Source organism: Corylus avellana, chromosome 5, assembly GCF_965113065.1.
Source record: "Corylus avellana chromosome 5, dhCorAvel1.hap1.2, whole genome shotgun sequence".
Classification (NCBI taxonomy): domain Eukaryota; kingdom Viridiplantae; phylum Streptophyta; class Magnoliopsida; order Fagales; family Betulaceae; genus Corylus; species Corylus avellana.
In genome coordinates this window covers 22,890,556-22,902,713 of record NC_142494.1, presented here as the reverse complement: position 1 = coordinate 22,902,713, position 12,158 = coordinate 22,890,556, and the positions used below count along the sequence as shown (strand labels likewise).

Sequence of the window (12,158 nt, the reverse complement as noted above, 5' to 3'; positions counted from 1 at the left end):
TTCATTGTTCCAGGTATATTTTGGTCTCTTATAACCTAAATCCAACAGTCCACACTCCTCTAAGGTATGTTGGAAATTTTCTATCAACTCCTTTGTCATCCGTTCCCTTCAAATTTCTCATCTAGGCTAAGGATCTCATTAAAATCACCTAAACAAATCCAAGGAGAGGGATCCATCCAGGCGATGTATCAAAGGAGACTCCATGTCTTAGGTCTCTTGCTTGGGTCGGGGTGGCCATAGAAACTTGTCAATGCCCATGGCAGGTTCATCGGTGAAGAAGAGACCTTAGCATTTATATGCCAACAGCTATAATTTTGGATTTCGACCCCGAAGTTTGACATCCATAACTGAGCCAATCCACCACTTTTCCCCACACAATCAACCACCAACATATGCTCAATTCCAAGTTGACTTCGTACCCTTTCCATCTTGTTTGTGCGTAGTTTAGTTTCCATTAAGAAAACTATAGTAGGTTTCTTTTCCTTCACCAAATGGTGAAGCTCCCGAATTGTCCGAAGGTTCTCAAGCCCTCAGCAGTTCCAACTAAAAATACTCATTGCAGTCGGCGGGGCTGAATAATAGCCTGCGCTTCTCCCTATCCAACTTTGTCATTTTTTTGCACCCCACTACTCAGCTTCGAAAAACGCCCTCCTTTTAACCGTCCTTTTTTCGCCACATCATCCCCTCCCCACCCTTAAAATCCCTCATCTTTCTTTTTTCCAAGATTGTCCCCACTAGAGCCTGCAAGAGGCTTCATTCTTACACTGTTTTTCCATGTATCATCATTGGCACGTCTTGTTACTTGAGTTTCAGTGGAAGTAGCACTTTTCATTTTTTTTCTCCACCTCCGTCAAGGTAAAAAAAATTAGGGAAAACTTCAGAAAACCCCTCTGAACTTCCAGCTGTTTTGAAAAACCCCCCCTGAATTTTCAAAACTTTCACTTAGGCCCCCTGAACTTTGGTTTTCTCTCACTTTAGACCCTTTTAACGTTAAAGTCAAATAATTTGACTTTTTATGCCCATTTTGCCCTTCCCTAAAACTACGTTGTTTTGTGTCCTAAAACTACAACACCTACCCAGCCCAAAACGATGTCGTTTTAGGCATTAATCTTTTATTTTTATTTTTTTTTAAAAAGCAAAATTAAAAATTAAAAATTAAAAAAAAAAAAAAAAGGGGGGGGGGGGGGGGGGGGGAAATCGGCGGTGGCTTCAGCCACCCCCTTAGCCAAAATGGGGTGGCCCCCTGGCCAATCTGGGGGTGGTCGAACCACCCCCATGGCCAAGGGGGTGGTCCGGCCACCCCCTTGGCCAAAAAAAAAACAAAAAGGGGGATGGGGTGCATTTGGGGGTGGTCCGGCCACCCCAAATGCACCCCATCCCCTGTTTTTTTTTTTTTTTTTTTTTGGCCTTTTGGGGGTGGTCCGGCCACCCCCATGGCCAAGGGGGTGGTCCGGCCACCCCCAGACAGGCCAGGGGGTGGCTCAGCCACCCTGGTTTTTTTCTTTTTTTTTTCATTTTTTTTTTTTGCTTTTTGTAAAAAAAATAAAAATTAATGTCTAAAACGAAGACGTTTTGGGCTGGGTAGGTGTTGTAATTTTAGGACACAAAACAACATAGTTTTGGGGAAGGGTAAAATGGGTATAAAACATCCAAAACGGCGTAGTTTAATGTTAAAAGGGTCCAAAGTGGGAGAAAACTAAAGTTCAGAGGGTCTAAATGAGAGTTTTGAAAATTCAGGGGGGGTTTTTCAAATTGGCTGGAAGTTCAGGGGGGTTTTCTGAAGTTTTCCCAAAAAATTATTACTTGAAGAGGACCTTTTCCCACTCCCTCCTTTCCATGCAGCAGAATTACCAGCTTGCCCTTCCCCCTCCTCTTGCTCTTTTAGTTGAGATTCTTTTCTTGCCAGCTCATCCATGAATTCCTTTATGGGTTTAATTAGAAATCGAACTAAAAGAGTGCGGGGGATCTCTTTCCTCTATACTTGACGTCCTCGTCAGGGCCACGTCATGTAGTGCTTTAGTACCACATGACCTAGCGTTACTAGGTGACTCTAATACTACTTGTAACGACCCAGGTAAAATCACTAGCCACATCTGGGCTATTATCCCAAAATGACTAGTCAATTTGGAGCTTTCCTAGAATTCATTATAAAGCCTAGTTTCACCTAGTAACTAGGCAATGTGGGACTTAGCACCTATTACTATCTTTATAAACCATCCACTCTATGTGAGCTTCTTCTCATCTTCCAAATATGGGACTGGGGTGTTACAATACCAGCCATTAAGTTAGAAAGATTTTCATTTATTTCGCCATGCGATTTAGCTCCTTTTTCTCCTCCCATCACGCCCCCAAGATTTTTGGAATTCAAATTTCCTTCCCTCACGCCTCCAGCTGTCGTGGGCGAGTTGTGCTTGGAAGGAAAGTTTGACTACAGATTCCTTTCCATCGGTGAACCCCCTCCACTCTCCGTCGTCCCGGAAAACTCTCCACCCACATCCTGTCTTCGGTTCGGCGGTCTCTTCCTACTAGGAGAATAACGCCGACCGAAATCTTGTCTGCCATATCCTCCCGCGTTGTCACGTCTAGGCTGGGAAGGGTCTCTTCTATCTGGTCCCTGTCCAAGTCTTCCTCCGAACACCCTTTTTAGGGATGCCGCACGAAGCCATGGCCTAAATTCAGTTAGGGCATTTTGTTTTCAAGCATCAATTCTCTCCGAGCACCCCGTTACCCTATGTTTGATCACACCACAGCGAAAGCAAAACTTGAGGAGCCTTTCATATTGAAAAGAAATCAACATGGCAGCCCCGTTAATTGTTATTACTTTTCCCCTCATCAGTGGTTTATGCAAATCAAGAGTGATTTTGACCCTCAGGCTTTCACCCCAACCCATACCACCTTCATCCACATCCACCTCTTCAACATAACCCATCAATGACCCAATTTGGTGACCAACAGTCAAACTCATACAAGCCAAAAGGAGGTTCATCATCCGGACCCAAAAGGCGGCTTTATCAAACAGGTACTTCGCTGGAGGTGTTAATCCATCATAATCCTCAATTGCAAAAAGGTTACCCTCAAAAACCCAAAGCCTCCCTTCTAATTCTCTTTTCTTATCTATCTCATTCACAAAATCCACCAGAAAAATCCAATTCATGAGATGGCAGTGATCTTTAGCCCCCAACACTTTGAAAGAGGGTGTCCCTGACGGCTTCCAACCCCGGAGTAAGGTGGCTCGTATAATCTCCTTGCTCACCAGATGATCCGCAATTAGTTTCCCCACCAAACAGGTTTTCCCTCGATTGGTTCCTTCCTTCCACGCCTGATTTTGGATTTCCATGTTAGTCCCCTCTACCTCCGAGAGGGAGAAATTCCCCCACATCCTGTTGAGACCGTCCGCCATCTGCGCTTTGTCCATCACCAAACAGCAATCACAATACTTCCATGGCCATATTCAACAGCTTGGAAAACAATCCTTCTGCCCTAGGTTCTTAGGCTCCTCATCGGTTGATTTGTTTTAATGAGAAAGCAATCGGGCATTCTCCTTATATCTAGAAAGCATTCTCTTCACAAAATCCCTATCAAACTTAAGTATTAGAGGTATTTACACCACCGGTGCTCCCTAGGTAAGTCTCCAAGCTTATTTTATATTCCTCTTTGCAGGTATTTGTGGTTTGTGGTTAGTCGTGCAATCAATTGGACCATCAGTTGGTGCCATATAAGGGAATCGAACAAGGGGCTAATAGAGTTGGCTTGGTCCTCACCTCATCATACAAGGTGGAGCTTTTTTTTTTTTTTTTGGCCATCCACAATGATTCAAAATTGGTGGTTGGTCAAGTGTTGGGTGACTACAAAGCCAAAGAAGATCGAATGAAAAGGAACCTCACCAAGGCCTTGGCACGGAGTTGAAGGACCAATTCAAGAAAATCAAAATGGAACAAGTCCAGAGGGAATATAGATCAGTCGGGTGGATCAACTTGCTAAACTAGCCACGAGGCTAGAAACCAACCCCATAAAGAGCACACCCATAGAGTTTCTCGAGAGACCAACTATAGTGCTCATGAGCAGATGGAGAAATGGGTCAACCACACAGGCCTAGGGATAATTTGGACATATCCCTAAATGACTATATAAAAGGGAGGAAACAGAGAGGCCATAAAGGTCAAGGTTAGAGTAGCGAGATGCACGTTTTGGCCATCGGGGCTCGTTGAGCCACCCCATGGTCGATTTGGGGGTGGCCGAAACCACGCCATATGGTGATTTAATCACCTCTAAAAAAGTCTAAACCCTAAAAAACAAAAAAAAAAACAAATTGTGAATTACCCTCGGGGGTGGCCAGACCACCCCAGGCCAAACAAAGGGTAGTTGATCCACCCCCATTTTGCAAGTCGAATCACCCCCAATGGCCAAATTTGGGGTGGTCAGCCACCCCCATTGGCCAAAAATGGGGGTGGCCATTAGGCACAAAGGGGTGGCTTCAAACCACCCCTCAATTTTTATTTTTATTTTTCTTTTAAGTTCTTTTTATTCATTTAAAAAAATTAAATTTTTTATTTTTTTGGGACATAAAACACGTGTCATGTTTTGATTGGGCTAACGTGACGATCCGTTAGTTTCATTTATGGAGGTACTAACTCTTCTTTATCAATAACAAAGGTATTAGATGTGATACAAGTTGAAACATAGGAGAAAATATATATATATATCATTAAAATTCAAGCACTAATTAAGCATTTAATCTTTAAAATAATTCGTGTTACTTGACGATAGTCTCTTTGTTCTTCTTTTGCTTGTTCTTCGTATCTTGACCAAATCGATGTGTCAAACAAAGAACAAAATGTGTGTGTGAGAGAGAGAGGGGAGATAGTGAGAAAGAAAGAGATGTGTTGAAGTAATAGAAAAGTATTGGAGAGAGAAGAAAATGTAAGGTTAGGATTTGAAAGCAAAGAATATATTTAATAAATCCCAAGACGATGTTGTTTCACGTAAAATAAGACGGCACCGTTTAGAATATATTGAGTTAGGCCTTAACTTAGGATAAATTGATATCTGGTTGGGCCTTAAACATGCTTATAAGCAAGCAACGTTTTTAGGAAAATATCTTCTAATAATTTAATTTTAAAATCAAGCCTTTTTTTTTTATAGTAAAAACACTGTTAAACTAAACACAAATCTAATAGTCACTTAAATCGTCCCTGTTTTTTTTTTTTTTTTTTTTTTTTTTTTTTTTTTTTTTTTTAAGTGTGGGGCTAACATCAACAACGTACCCCAACTACATGCATGCTTGTAACAAGAATAATTTTTTATATGAATATAAAATGCTTATAATCATTATAAAAAACGAAATAATTGTGAATAGAAAAACAAAACGTAATTGACAATGAATTTATTTCCTAATTTATCAAAATTATCACTTCACTAGCATCAAGGAAAAATACATTGATCTTGAGCTTTTTTACATACAATGTAAAAGTTTATTGGCATGGCCCATGGGCTTTATTTATAGGAAGCCATGTTCTTGTAGAAATTAGGATGCACAAATAGAGAGAGAGAGAGAGAGAGAGAGAGAGAAAAAAAAGGATTAAATCCTAATGGATAATTTTCATAATGATAATCCTACTAAATAAAGGACTAGGATTTCTAATTCTATAATAATTATTCAGCATTGAGAAAATTCCAAAAGCTCATGTCAAAAGAGATGTCAGCCAAGCAATTTGGATCATCATCATAAAACATGTTCCAAACTTTTGCTTCTGATGCTATTATGTCAGCCCAAAGATCCTTGTTGGGCTCTTTATCTAACCCACTTCCGGAGCATGTGGCTCTTATGTCATCTAACAAGTATTCCCACCACTTAATCATACTTTTTGACGACATTAATGTTGGAGATATGTTGCTCGTATTGACATGCATTTGGTTCAAAGCTTTCTGGAGTTGTAGGTTTCCCACTTACCCAAGTAAAATTTTTGGACAAAGTTCGAGGCCGAGGTTTTATCACTTTCACTTTCAAAATGTCTTGTGCCTTTTCTTTTGTGTCTTTAGCGCTAGAAGTTTCCTTCTTGCTTAAGTGTGAATTCCAAAAGTTTTTCACATCATTAGCTGTTCTTCCTGGAAGCCTACCTGCAATTAGTGACCATCTACACAAACATAGCATATAAACGTCACCAAAATGTTCAATAAATATTCAATTAACTATATATTAGGCATGCTTATAAAAAAAGACCACATTAGCATGCATAAAAAATAAGGGGGGAAAAGAAAGAGAGAGAAAGTAGACGGTCAAACTCCATTTGTTTTCATTAACAAAATTAGGAATTGACAAAGTTTTCTTTCAAACTAGGTTGGAGGAATTTTCTTCAACCTAGTCTATAAAAAGGACATGTGTCCCTTAAATATGTGAGATACACATTTTTTTTAATAGTAAGGACAAAGTTGAAATAAATTTTATTAAAAACTCTTGTACATCTCACACATATTATTAAGAAAATAGACACATGTCATTTTTATAGAATAGGTTGAAGGAAATTCCTTTAACCCAGTTTGAAGGAAAACTTTGTCCATTATGAATTAGGATTGTCTCCAGTTCATTTGAATTAGAGAATATATAGTTAGTTATATTTGAAGAGTAATTTTGTCTCCTCAAAAAGTGAATAGACAAAAATACACATCAAATATAACTAATAAGAGAGGATCTAGTTCCTAAAATTAGATCATGTTATGCAATTATAATGAGCTTTTAAGGAAAGTTTGGAATTCTTTCCATTCTCATTCACATTGAATAAAAGTTCTTACCAAACTGAAAAAGACAGGTGTAGGGTGGTAAATGAGCTAATTTTGGCGGAGCTAAGAGCCACCTTAGTTTGTCTGTTTAAATTTACACTGTTTCTCGAGTTTCCAAGCCTATATGGATTTATTGAGCACGCACACAAGCACATTAGTTAGCTATATAGTCGAATGACTCTTTTACATCAACTGCACTCTAGCTAACTCCTACAACCCCGGCCCCCAAGGAATCCCCTAATCCGCATTATACCATTTAATTTCCTTTTTGTCTACATCCTCATCATATATTGGTTCACCTAAATCTCATGTCTTCGCTTTCATCTTTGTCTAGAGGAGAAATAATTTTACGGGCATTCCGCAAGGCATGTTCTAAGAGTCATCCACGTGAGCAGAGCAACACGGTTGCACCTCAACGTGACGCTCCTGCAACTCGAACCCATGATCCTAACTCTGATACCACTTGTTAATCAAGTCTTTGACCATCTGATGTGAAAACCAATTAGTGTCGAGTGAAGAAAGCCAAAACCTTTTATTGCATTTGAAATTGTACCCCGCAAAGCATATTTTAAGAGTTGTTCACGTAAGAAGAGTGTCACTGTTGCACCTCAACAAGATAATTAGAAGCAATGTGACAAATATCTTGGCATTTGAAACATGGACAATTGTTAGGAGGGTTGGAATGGCTATAACCAGCTACTGGAATTTTTGGTTTTGAAGGAGGTTTGGATGATGATGTTGTGAAAATATAGACTAAAGAAAGAAAATTTGTAAAGAGAAGAAGAAGAAAGGGAAGAAGAAGAGAACACAAAGGACTACATCTTTATTTAGTGATTTAAGTGTTACAAGAGAGAACAACATATAGGCATATGAATGGAACACATCCCATATATCATGGTGTGAATCATGGGTTGTGATGGGGAGTAATATGCAATCCCATGAAATATGGAGGAGTAAATCATAGGATTGTTGCCTTGTTTAAATATGCTTGACTTGATCAGATTTTATCTTTTAACACTCTCCGCAAACTGATGGTAAGAACTTCCTTCAGTTTGATAAACAAAAACAAATAATTGGCCATTTGTCGGTTGAATCTTGCCATAAACCACTGGGGGCGGTCGGATCTCGCCACAAAAACACCAAGGGGGTCGGATCTCGCCGTAAAATTCCAAGGAGCAATTGGATCTCGCTGTAAATTTTCAAGGGACGGTTGGATCTCGCCGCAAATACCAAGGGTGGTCGAATCTCCGCAAAACCAACAATGGATGGTTAGATTTCACTGCGATGACCAAAGGTTGATGTCGGTGTGCGGTAACTGTGGAGAAGGAGTGAGCTTGCAACATGCGACTCAACAAACATATGTGATGCGGCTAAGGTGCTTAATGAAATGACACAAAGAGACAGCGAAAAAGGAACTAGAACGACGTTAGTCGATTTATTGCTCTGATATCATGTGAAAATACAGACTAAAGGAAGAAAGTTTGTAAAGAGAAGAAGAAGAAAACACAAAGGACTACATCTTTATTTAGTAATTTGAATGTTAGAAGAGAGAACAATATATAGGCATATGAATGGAACACATCTCATATATCATGACGTGAATCATGGGTTGTGCTGGAGAGTAATATGCAATCCAATGAAACATAGAGGAGTAAATCATGGGATTGTTGTCTTACTTGGATATGCTTGACTTGATTAGATTTTATCTTTTAACAGATGTCTGGTAGAATTAAGGGTTCCCTCTCAACCAGCACTCATTTATACGTTGTCTCCACAAATTACCAATTGTCACACTCATCCCTTTCAGTAAAAAAAAAAAAAAAATCTCTTTTGTTGCTAAGATCGTTAAAAGGGTCGACAAACTAGAGCTAGCCTTGGATTATAATATTAAGACAAACACGCATACGCAGAACATATATATAAATGCTTTCATGCTCTGCTCGTATAAAGAAAAAGCAAGCTCTCGCAATCTCTCTCTCCTCTCTCTGATATATAAACATATAAACGTTCCATATATTCTCGGGAAAAGGGAAAAAAGAAAGAGCCGTTGAGAGTTATTAATTTGATGCTTGCATGAGGTCATGTATGTCTAACTGCTGATCCCATCCTGTCTTATCAGTTGGAATTATATTATATTAACTAGCTACACTTGCCTGTTGCCTAAGAGTTTATGGAGCCTGATAATCAGATCAACTTCGTCTGCGGCAAAGCCTCCTCGCTTGACATTTGGCTTTAGGTAGTTCAGCCACCTCATTCTACAGCTTTTCCGGCATCTATTTAAGCCTGCAAATTGCACCAACGTACCCAATCATTTAAACTTCTAATTAAGCTCCAATTAATGAGGATATTGCATTAATATTGAAAACAAAACTTACATTTTATTTTCTTGGATTATATATATGTAAAGAAAAAAAAAATGAACTTGCTTAATAAAAGAATATTAATCTCTCTCTCTCTCTCTCTCTCTCTCTCTCTCCTGAACTACCTGCTCTGTGAGGAATTTGATGCCACTTTCCTTCTCCATGGTTCTCAACCCAGTGCCTGAGAAGGATATCTTCCTCTTTAGTCCATGTACCTTTTCTCACACCGAAAGAGTGCTCCATGGAGGGCGGATTGATAGTTGATTAAAGTACCTCTAAGCGATTTCCTTTTTTAGTTTGTCCCAAGCATGCAGCACTTCCTGTATATTGACACATTTCGCCTACGTGAATGTCCAACGTCCACAAAATCCACGTGTTGCAGACTTCACATCAAATTGTCAATCCAGTGGCCAACCAAACCCACCTACCCCCTCACCCAGTCACCCCAAAACAAAAACAAATTTATGGCCCCCAAAAGTTGGGAAAAAAAATTTATACGATCCCTAATAACAGAATGATAATTACAATGAATACATAGTTTTTTTTTTTAAAAAAAAAAAAATCCAATATTTGGCTCTCGACCCCCTGGCTTGCTTGAGTATTTAAGAGCTACTTTATAGCTACTTTTCTTCCCTAAAAAAAAAATAATAATAATAATAATAATTACAAGCTTCTCTTTATAACTTCCTTAAATATTGAGTATGCGATAGAGCTACTGATATTTTTCCATTTTGTATCCATGATTCTAATACAATTTTTATTTTTTTCTCTCTCATCTCTTTGCTTTTTATTGAAGATTGTGATTGAATTTTGTCAAAAATATGAAGGTAACTAGGTAAGTAAAAAATTTATATTTTGAAAAGAAAAAAAAAAGAATATATATATTAGATATTCTTCAAATTTAAAACAATTAAAAAAAGTGTGCATCTTCTGTGTGGTCATGGCACAAAACAAAGGTTTTGTGCCCACCACTCAGAGTTTGACACATCAGCTCTATAGGAAAATTGCAAGAAAAATATATGTTGGCAAAACACATGATTATTTCTCCCACAACCATTTGAACCACCACTCGCTTCCGCCCGGATCCGCCCACCGCCTCCGTCTCTCTCTCTCTCTCCGTTGGCCCCGTGTGGGTGGCGTGCAGCCAACCCCATGCGCCGGTGCTCCTCCCACCACCCTTCTAATTTTTATTTTTTTTCAATTGAGAGAAGACAGAATAATTTAGTGTTTTGTTCTTATTTTGATTTTTCTAAGATAAAGTGTCAACTTCAAATGGTGGGTAAGGGTTTTGTGCCATGACCACATTGAAGTTAAACTCTTTAAAAAAAAAACCTATCGTAAGTGCTTCTTTTCTCTTTTTTTTTTTTTTTTAATTGAATAAAGGAAAAAAGGCTACAAGGATATCGTAAGTGCTCTTAGGATAATCTTTACTTATTTTCTTTGCTTATCCTAAAAATAAAATGGCTCTACTTTTCCTGCATGCTCTTAATTCGGAATTTTGTCCACTTGTATTACGTGGACAAGATTCGATGCATGGGATAAAAAAAATTAAAAATAATAATAATAATAAAAAAAGGAAAAAAAATATTTATCGTTATAACCATCCACAGCTTGCCATTTGTCAAATGAGAGTTCATAAATATATGTAAACAGTGTCGTGAAACCACATAAATGTAAAACATGGTGAATTTTGCATTTGATGTTATATATATATATATATTGTTAGTTATATTATTTAGTTTTAATTTTTTTTTTATTTATCTTAATTTTATCCGCGATAAACGAAAGGTCTAACTTTGCCAGAGGCTTGACCGCTTGAGGACGAATTTCCTAACATCCTCATAATTAGCCACACCTCTTTAATCGAGAGCGACTACTCCAACTCCACCTTCACGGCAAAGGTGCATGCATGTTCTCTTATCGGTTATTTCCCCAACAGCGAAAGAGAGAGGAAAATCAAGGAGATATTTTGGGTGGCGGTGATAATTGGGAAGTAAGAGGGAAAGAGAGGTGCTTTTAATTTTTAACCTGGATTGATGAAGCGGCAACTTTTGAGCCATTCATTAGCATCGAGCGATCACAACCTGACAAATTGTGCGAGTGGTTCGATCAGTTAACCTTATAATCAACTAGAAGAATTAGTTAAATCACTTTTATAATCATATCATGTTAATTAATTTGTAAAAAATTTATAATAAAATTCGTACTACCCCAACAACGTTACTGTTCTTTTGAATGTAACACATTTTTTTAAAAAAAACAAATAAATAAATAAAAAATCATGATTGAGATGCTAAAATATGAAAGGTATCCATCATTCATTAATTGCATCTTTCTAACAAACAACCATTGACATTGACTGCTAGAGGGACAAAATTGCTATATTTAACTAAAAAGCCATCTTATAACATCTGTTAGAAATGCTCTTAGATATATTTCGGAACAACTCTCTCCAGAAAGCTAGCAGAACCATTTTTGAAATTACAAAATAAGTCCTTGACATTTCTAAGAACTTAATTTGCAGAAAAAATTATGTAAAAATTTGTATATTATATATTTTTTCCTTCGAAAACATTTTGTTTTCAAATACCCCAAAATATAAAATAATAGCTTACATCGATTCATTTAACTGTTTCATATAAGTTGTCCTTAAATGAGTAACTTCATATATCATTGCCTTTCCTTCTTAGGAAAGGGTAGTGGGCCGAATCAACTTCCATTGGTACCAAAAGCGAAACCAATGATGGTAATCATGCAAACTAGCAGCGTCCATATATAGCGGACAAAAAATTGCAGCAAATCGAATTTGTAGTTAATTCATACAAACTAATATAATAAAATAATGTATATCCCTTAACATATGAGAAGCACATGCTATTTTTTAATAACATGTACATTATTAAAAAATAACATATACTTTTTACATGTTAATGAACACATGCCAATTTATTAAATGAATTTGTATGTCGATATATGGCCCACATGGCCATAAGGTGACAAGCCTCTTTTATATGGACAATT

The 12,158-nt window shown here is 37.8% G+C and overlaps 1 pseudogene; it reads right to left on the bottom strand.

The window, feature by feature from the left end:
- Positions 1 to 5,652: 5,652 nt before the first annotated feature.
- On the bottom strand, positions 5,653 to 9,380 carry LOC132182064 (transcription factor MYB1-like; annotated as a pseudogene).
- Between the last annotated feature and the right edge of the window lie 2,778 nt (positions 9,381 to 12,158).